Source organism: Triticum dicoccoides, chromosome 1A (assembly GCF_002162155.2).
Source record: "Triticum dicoccoides isolate Atlit2015 ecotype Zavitan chromosome 1A, WEW_v2.0, whole genome shotgun sequence".
NCBI classification, from domain to species: Eukaryota; Viridiplantae; Streptophyta; class Magnoliopsida; order Poales; family Poaceae; genus Triticum; species Triticum dicoccoides.
The window spans coordinates 321,032,190-321,039,954 of NC_041380.1; the positions used below are offsets into that span (position 1 = coordinate 321,032,190).

The window sequence follows — 7,765 nt, forward strand, 5'->3', positions numbered from 1 at the left end:
CGTCGCGGGAGGCGACCAGGGCGACGAGGGGGTAGCCAGGCAGGCAGGGAGGAGCTGGCGCAGCTCGCCTGCGCGCCGGGCACGTAGCTGCTTCGGGACGAGGGGGGGGGAAGACGACGGAGGGCTGCAGTGGTGGGCTGGGCCGGCCAGCTGCAGTGCTGGGCCGGTTGGCTACCAGGTGAGCGCCAGGTAAGATTCTCTCTCTCTTGTTTTATATTTCTGTTTTGTTTTTCTTTTATTAATATCTTTTGCCATTGTTTTGAATTTAAACAAATTCAAACAATGCCAAAAACTCCTCTGAATATTTTTATTTTGCTAGATGGACTTTTCCAAAAGCTCATAAAATATTTCAGGGGTATTTGAAATTATATTCTAATTATATGAATATAATTCAAATTCAAATAGCTAATGATTTAAATTCAAAGTCCCAAAAATAAATCCTTAAAAATGTTCAATATTTTGGTTGGGACCAGAACCCTTGCCAAAAATTATCAAACATGTAAGAAGAGCATTTTGGAACAATGAATGAGATTTTAGGGTTTTTGCCCTTCTTTTATTTAAGTTTTTGAGGCTTCCAAATTTCCTCAGTTCAAGTTTCAAAATTTAAACATGATGCATGGATGCAGATGCCACTAATTACAAGCAAGCTCTAGGGCTGTGACAATATAGTTTTAGTAGTAGGTCCGATGTGTTAACTCTGTCCCACCCTGCATGGCGTATGCTATAACGCATGATTGTAATAACCTTTTAATTAATTAATTAATATATGGGGTGTTTAAAAAAATATGCTCTTGATTGTAGCAATAGGACTATTCATGTCTTTGACTGTAGAGGAAGGTGAATGTCTTATACAGACCATAGTAACTACCAGCGGTCCAGGCTCTTCATTCGCCGAGGAAGAGCTCATTTGCTTCGATGACGATGATGATTATGAGGAGGGTGGTCGTCCAAGGGGAAGAAACCAATGTGTGGCAACGGGGAGGGCATCATCCATGTGTAGTCCTAGGGGTCTTCCAAGGGGAAGGAGCCCGTGATCATCTCCGGCGATGAGTAGTTGTTCGTTTTTGCTAATTACCCTACTTTCTTTAGTAGTTGATACCGTGCGATGTTTAACTATGTTATGTTTATTTCAGTTATGCATAATGTGATGTTTAAACATGCACTATCCACTTTAGTTATCCAAATCAGACTCAATGGCTATGTGGTTGCTGTTAAACCTGTTGTAGTTAACATGCCTTTTAATATTTAATAACTTTGTTGGCTTACTGGGATGTTAAATATTCACAATCGATCTATTAATGATAGTGTGGCAGTTTTATTTTCTTTCAGTTTGTACTTACGTGGGGCGACAATGGGAGATGTAGTGTACCATCGAGATTAGCTTCATCAAATGGCTTATACTAAATCATTGTGCAATTACAATCTACTTTGTAATACATACTGTTTGCATGTGTGTACATATGAGGTATAGATCCACACTCGAGATCCACCCCTCGACCTTTTTTATGCATAAGGCAATGAGATATTAATGAACATAAATCAGTTAAGGAAACTAAGAAAGATGGTAAGTATGAGACACTGATGATGACAATTAAATTCTTTGTTTACGTTTTATCCAAGACCATGTGAACTTTAGGATGATAAAAACTATGAACTTTCTTTTTCCTGCCCACAATGAGTATTTAGGCAACAATATCTGAATATTTTCATTATATTGATTCTCAAACCAGTTTACTGAAGGTTACCTTGAACAACATGATTGGTGCTGACGCAAATAAAACTAAAATATTTCACTTGATGACTATAATGAATTAGAAGTATTCTTCAAGATGGTGAAGGATGAGCGGACGATCATCACAAGGGGTTGCATTAAAGTTATGTGCGCCTTTGGTATGAAGGAGCACACAATATGGTCATTCAACTTCTTCGTCTAGACCAACAACACAACGTTTTTCTGGTAGACACGCCGCCTTACAACACATAATGAGAGTTACCACACTGGTAAAATGGTCTTTCTCGGTCTTAGCAATCACAAGCAACTATCAGCAAGCCATGGTGAAGATAGTTGTGACAGAGGAGGCAAGATGGCTGAAGCCGGACCCAAAGTTTGTCAAACTTAATGTGGACGCGGCCTTTTTTACGAACAAAGGAGTTGGAGCTACGGCAACAATTATTAGAGATAAACGAGGTATTTTTCTCACAGCTCAATGTAACTTTATCCCCTATGCAGCGGACGCAATGTCATCAGAGACAATGGCGATGAGAGACGGACTAAACTTGGCAAATAGCCTAGGGTTCCAGCGAGTTGAAGCGGAGTCCGACTCGCTAACGGTGATCAACTGCTGTTTCGGTCACAGTACTTGGTAGGACGCGGCGGCAGCGATATTTGCAGAATGTGTGGACCTACCTTGATTGAGAAGGTCAAGTTTAAGCATTGTTTTCGATCATCAAATCGAGCGCCACATGTTCTAGCTAGGTTTAGTTATTGTAATAAAGTTTCTTCTAGTTGGATCGACGAGCCTTCAGATTGTCTGGTCAGCAAGCTCGTAGATGATGTATCTCTAGTGATTAATCAATAAAGCTAGCCATGATGACCTTTCTTAAAAAAACACAACGTTTTTCGTCTCTTTAATGCTGCTATGGTCCTTGTTTTAATTTGGTGCTCCTGTAATGTTTGAATGTATGCTATTGTGATTTGAATTATGCAATGGTGGTTGAACCTGTGTAGATTGAATATGCATGCTGAATATGAAACATGCGATTGCCTATTTTCGAATACAAATTCTGAAGAATTTCCAATTGTAGGAATTAAATTATGGAAACAGCCCAGTTGTGCTGGTCGTTACAGTGCACACAGTATTCAAAAACGAAACGTGCGCGATGAACCAGCTCACATGCTTTAACTGCGTTTGGTACCGTTGGAAGTTCACCGATACCATGCGATGTGGTTGACGGGTGATCTTTAGCCATGCCGTAATGCTCGAAACGCAGGGGTTAATTAAGTCGGGCTCTCTTCCTCCGTGTACTGCAGGTGTGGCGCCTACAACTTGTACCGTACTAGCAAGGAGTAAAATCGATCGCTACAAAAAGGTTCTCGTTCGAGAGTTCGTACGTTTCGATTACACTCCGTCTAGTGCAGCTAGGCTAGGGCGCTAGGCTAGGCAGCAGACATGATGACCGTCCCGCTTGTTGTCGCGCTGTTCAACTCGCCCTTCGTCCTCACCACCCTCGCCTTCCTCCTCTTCACCCTCCTCGTCTCCAAGACGCGCAGCAATGTTGCTGCCCGGGGAACGTTGCCTCCGTCGCCGCCCAGCCTGCCAGTCTTCGGCCACCTTCGTCTACTCGGGAGCCTGCCGCACAGGAGCCTCCGGTCACTGGCCGCGTCCTACGGCCCGGTCATGTACCTACGCCTCGGGCGTGTGCCCACCGTCGTGGCGTACTCCGCGGCCGCCGCGGAGGAGGCCATGAAGACCCGCGACCTGGCCTTCGCCAGCCGCCCCAAGCTGTTCATGGTCGACCGGTTCTACTACGGCACCGGCGGCATCGGCTTCGCGCCGTACGGCGAGCACTGGCGCCAGGCCCGCCGCGTCTGCGTCACCCACATGCTTAACCCGCACCGCCTCCTGTCCTTCAGGCGCGTCCGGGGGCAGGAGGTCGCCGCCCTCGTCGACCGGGTCCGCCGCGCCGGTACCGTCGTGAACCTGAGCGACAACCTCATCGTCTACTCTTTCACCGCCATCTCTCGCGCCACCTTTGGCGACACGGACTACGGGATCGACGGCGAGAGGGGGGAGCGAGGCTGAGGAAGGTGTTCGCCGAGATCGAGGAGCTTCTCGGCACGGCCCCCATGGGGGAGAAGGTGCCATGGCTGCGGTGGGTCGACGTCCTGACGGGACTGGAGCGGAAGACGAGGCGCGCGTTCGAGGAGATGGATGGACTGCTCGAGCGGGTCATCACGGACCATCGCCAAAAGAGCGGCGCCGGGGACAACGACCAGCGTGACTTCGTGGACGTGCTGTTAGGGGCCAACGAGCTCGACACGAACGGCATCAAGGCCATCATCCTGGACATGCTTGCCGCCGCCACGGATTCAACGTTCACGTTGCTGGAATGGGCCATGGCGGAGCTCATCAACCACCCGCAAGAAATGCGCAAGCTCCAGGACGAGGTCCGCACGGCCGTCGGCGACGCCGGCCACGTCACCGAGGATCATCTGCCGGATCTACGCTACCTGAAGGCCGTCGTCAAGGAGACCCTCCGGCTCCACCCTCCCACGCCGCTCCTCCTGCCCCGGGAGACGGTCGAGGACACCCAGCTGCTCGGCTACCACGTCCCGGCAGGCACGCGGGTGCTGATCCACGCCTGGGCCGTCGGCCGTGACCCGGCGACGTGGGGCGACCGCGCCGAGGAGTTCGTGCCGGAGAGGTTCTTGGAGTACACCCACGAGATGGGGCAAGACTTCGCGTTCTTGCCCTTCGGCACCGGGAGGAGAGGTTGCCCCGGGGTCAAGTTCGCCATGCCGTCCAACGAGCTGGCCCTCGCGAGCCTGGTGTACCATTTCGACTGGGAGCTAGCCGGCGGGAGGAAGCCGCCCGTGGACATGACCGAGCTGCACGGGCTCTCCGTGCGCCTGAAGACGCCTCTGCTTCTGGCTGCTAAACCGTGGTCAGGCCGTGGTGTCGAATGAGAGAAAAGCGTCTCTACATGCTTCTTCTAAGTAGTACGAGCTAGCTCAGAGCTCGGATGATCATTATCGACCAAGTCTAGTAATGTACTCCTTCATGTATTGTTCACTTGTTAATTTCCTTACCCGTATTTGTTGAGCAGTAACTTCAAACTGGGACATGGCCTTTCAGTATCATTTCTTTTTGCACTCTGTGTGTACGCGTTTATAGCACCACTAATGGCAAATTGAAATAACTTTATTTTTTCTTAAAAAGGAGGATGACCCCCGGCCTCTGCATCTCGGAGATGCATACGGCCACTTTATTGATTATTCTTGAGGACCTTACAAAGTATTACAACAATGTGCCTGAATCCACCATCTTGTCAACACATGCCACTACTCCTATCCAAAATGATGAAGGGGTGCTAGCTGCGCCACTACCCAAACCACTCACCTAAGCCTAACATCAAAAGCCAGAAAACCGAAACATATTTGGAAGCCCCAGCCGAGCCACATACCGGGTCTGGGGCACAATCCGGTCAGACGCACTCGTGTGTCGCCGCCGCCATCTTCCATAGGTCCATCTTCAGATCATATTGAGGCTTGTACCTTGTCTGGCCACTTTGCCATCGACGTCACCATGACGCCAGACAGCAACCTCCTCCTGCGCGAGTCCATCTCCGTGGATCGGACGCCGAGCCTCCACAACGCCATGCCGCCGATATCCGCCGCCATCGATGTGTGAGATGAAGCACCGCTCCACCATCCCCCAGCCAGCACTTACTCCAAAATGATGCCCTCAGGAGGGAAAGCAATAAAACGCCATCATCGTCCGATCCGGAAGACCCAGATCGAGGGTTTCCCCCAGAGAATCCCGAGCCCGATGACGCAGACTGCAACGACGATGCCTTGACAAGGGCACGACATCTAAGACGCCGCCATCGTCCGCCATGACCGTAGTCGGTGCGATTTTCATCGGCAGTTGCTCCACCAGACGTGCGCCGACATCGCTGGTCCCTTCAACCGTAGCAAACTCCAAAACAATGCCCTAAAGAGGGACCACGACGCAAAAGCGCCGCCATCGCTCGATCCCAAGGAGATATAGGGTTTCCCCCGTAGTTGTCCGCGCTGTCAAGGGCCAGACAAGGGTAGAATCCTGCGGATCTGCCCAGCTGCCGACGAGTCGCACCCACCACCGTGCCGACGGTTGACCAGCGATCAATCCGACTGCGCCGCCGCGAACCTATCCGGTCACACCGCCGCCGTCCCTGGCGGCCGCGACGCACCACGCAAGGCCTCCTGCCACAGGGAATCGACGTTGCCGGCGCCGCCACCACCCGCCGTGGCGACTGGCCCGCGCCAGCCCCAGCCGAGCGAGAGGGCCCGAGTCCCCGCCGCCGGCGGCGACGGCTAGGCTTCGCCTGGCCGCGCCCTTGGACGGCGGCGAGGGAGGAAGAGGAGGAGTGGGGGAGGTTCGGCGACGATGGGATCTGGGGCCTCCCGGTCGCCCACGCGGGTGGCGGCTCGGGAGGGAGACGTACGGGACGGGATGGGATCTCTTAAAAATAGGGGAGAATTTCACTTCCCCAGCCTATGCACCAACTAAGGATGCATACGATCATTTTTAGTATGAATATCAAGATAAACATGGTCCTCAGATTTTTTTTAAATGAGTATCAAGATATTTTTTTATGAGTGGTTCCATCACACATCAAACCTGATCCTCAATAATGGGGAAAACTCCTGTGCATCACCTGTCAATTTTAAAAATTAAACTCGGGTCGTTAGGCTGCACAACCGCATGCCCAACCATTGAGCCAAGGCTCTCTTTGCAAATTGAAATAACATTCTCAAAAAAAAAGTCAGACATGATTTGAAGCTATACGGTGGGTGGTATTGCAAAGAAGCAAGCCTGCAGTGTGTTGGGCAATCTTAGGGAAGCACAATTGGCCACAGTAGAAAAATAATTCGTACGGGAACATGTGGCTGGATTGAATCCTTGGCCTGTTTTTCTCGCTAAAGGATGAAGTGCAAATCGAGTTCAAAGCTTTGTTTCAACTACATCTCGTAATCTAATGCATAACTTGGTAGAAAAATAATTCGATGTAATGCAAATGTGTGAAGCGATGTGTTCAAAATCAATACAATTACTGAACTACTACCATTCTTGAATTAAAAATGCACGCTACCAATGTAGCTAGAATTTTAAATTTGGACATTCGTTTGTTTATTTGCTGACTTGATCTCAACAAACAAATAACACCCTGTAATCATCACACATCTCGAACAAATAACACTTCGTAATCATCACACATCTTGAGAGAAAACACTGTCTTTTCAAGCGTCAAAACCAACAAGAAGGGGTGGATGCGCTTTGTTGTGTCGTTGGTGTTGTTGGGTTTTCATAAAAAAATTGCTCCCTCTATTCCAACATATCATGTGTATTTTTTTTTGAAAAATCAAACCTCTTTAAGTTTAATCAAATACGTAGAGAAATATATCAATATTCATACTATCAAATCGGCGTCATTAGATTCATCATGAAATAATTTCATATTATATATATTTAGTATTGTGGATGTTGATATTTTTGGCTCTAAATTTGATCAAAGTAAAAGGAATTTAACTTTTCAAACACCTTATATTTTGAAATTGAGGGAATATTTGGTTTGATTAGTGAGGGAGATGGTGGAGTGTGTTTTCTCTCTATTTATAATGTGGTGTTTGATGAGCCTTTCGCAGTGTATTCTATGTTAAGTGCTAACCAATCCACATTTATGTGGTGAAATTTTCTACGTCGGTGATTGTATGTACTATATTGGTGCTACAGTATCACATGGTGTTGCTTTTCTTTCTTGGTGGTGAGAGGATGCATGTGACGCTCCGAGATCGATGCTCGAGAAGACTTTCTTATGTTTCAGGTTTCTCCGTGTGTTTTCATTTGTGCCTGCTCTTTTAATTTTTTTGCATTGCATCTTGTTATCGTATCATCATGTCATAATCTTTTGCATCTCAACTAAATAATTTGTGTGGATCTTCGATCCATTTAAATCGAGGGAAGAGTAACTTCTCTTTATAACATACCCTCCCGATAGTAGG

General features: G+C 48.3%; 1 pseudogene; it reads left to right on the plus strand.

Annotated features, from left to right (window-relative positions):
• The first annotated feature begins 3,173 nt into the window (after window positions 1-3,173).
• On the plus strand, window positions 3,174-4,687 carry LOC119285940 (annotated as a pseudogene).
• Window positions 4,688-7,765: the final 3,078 nt, after the last annotated feature.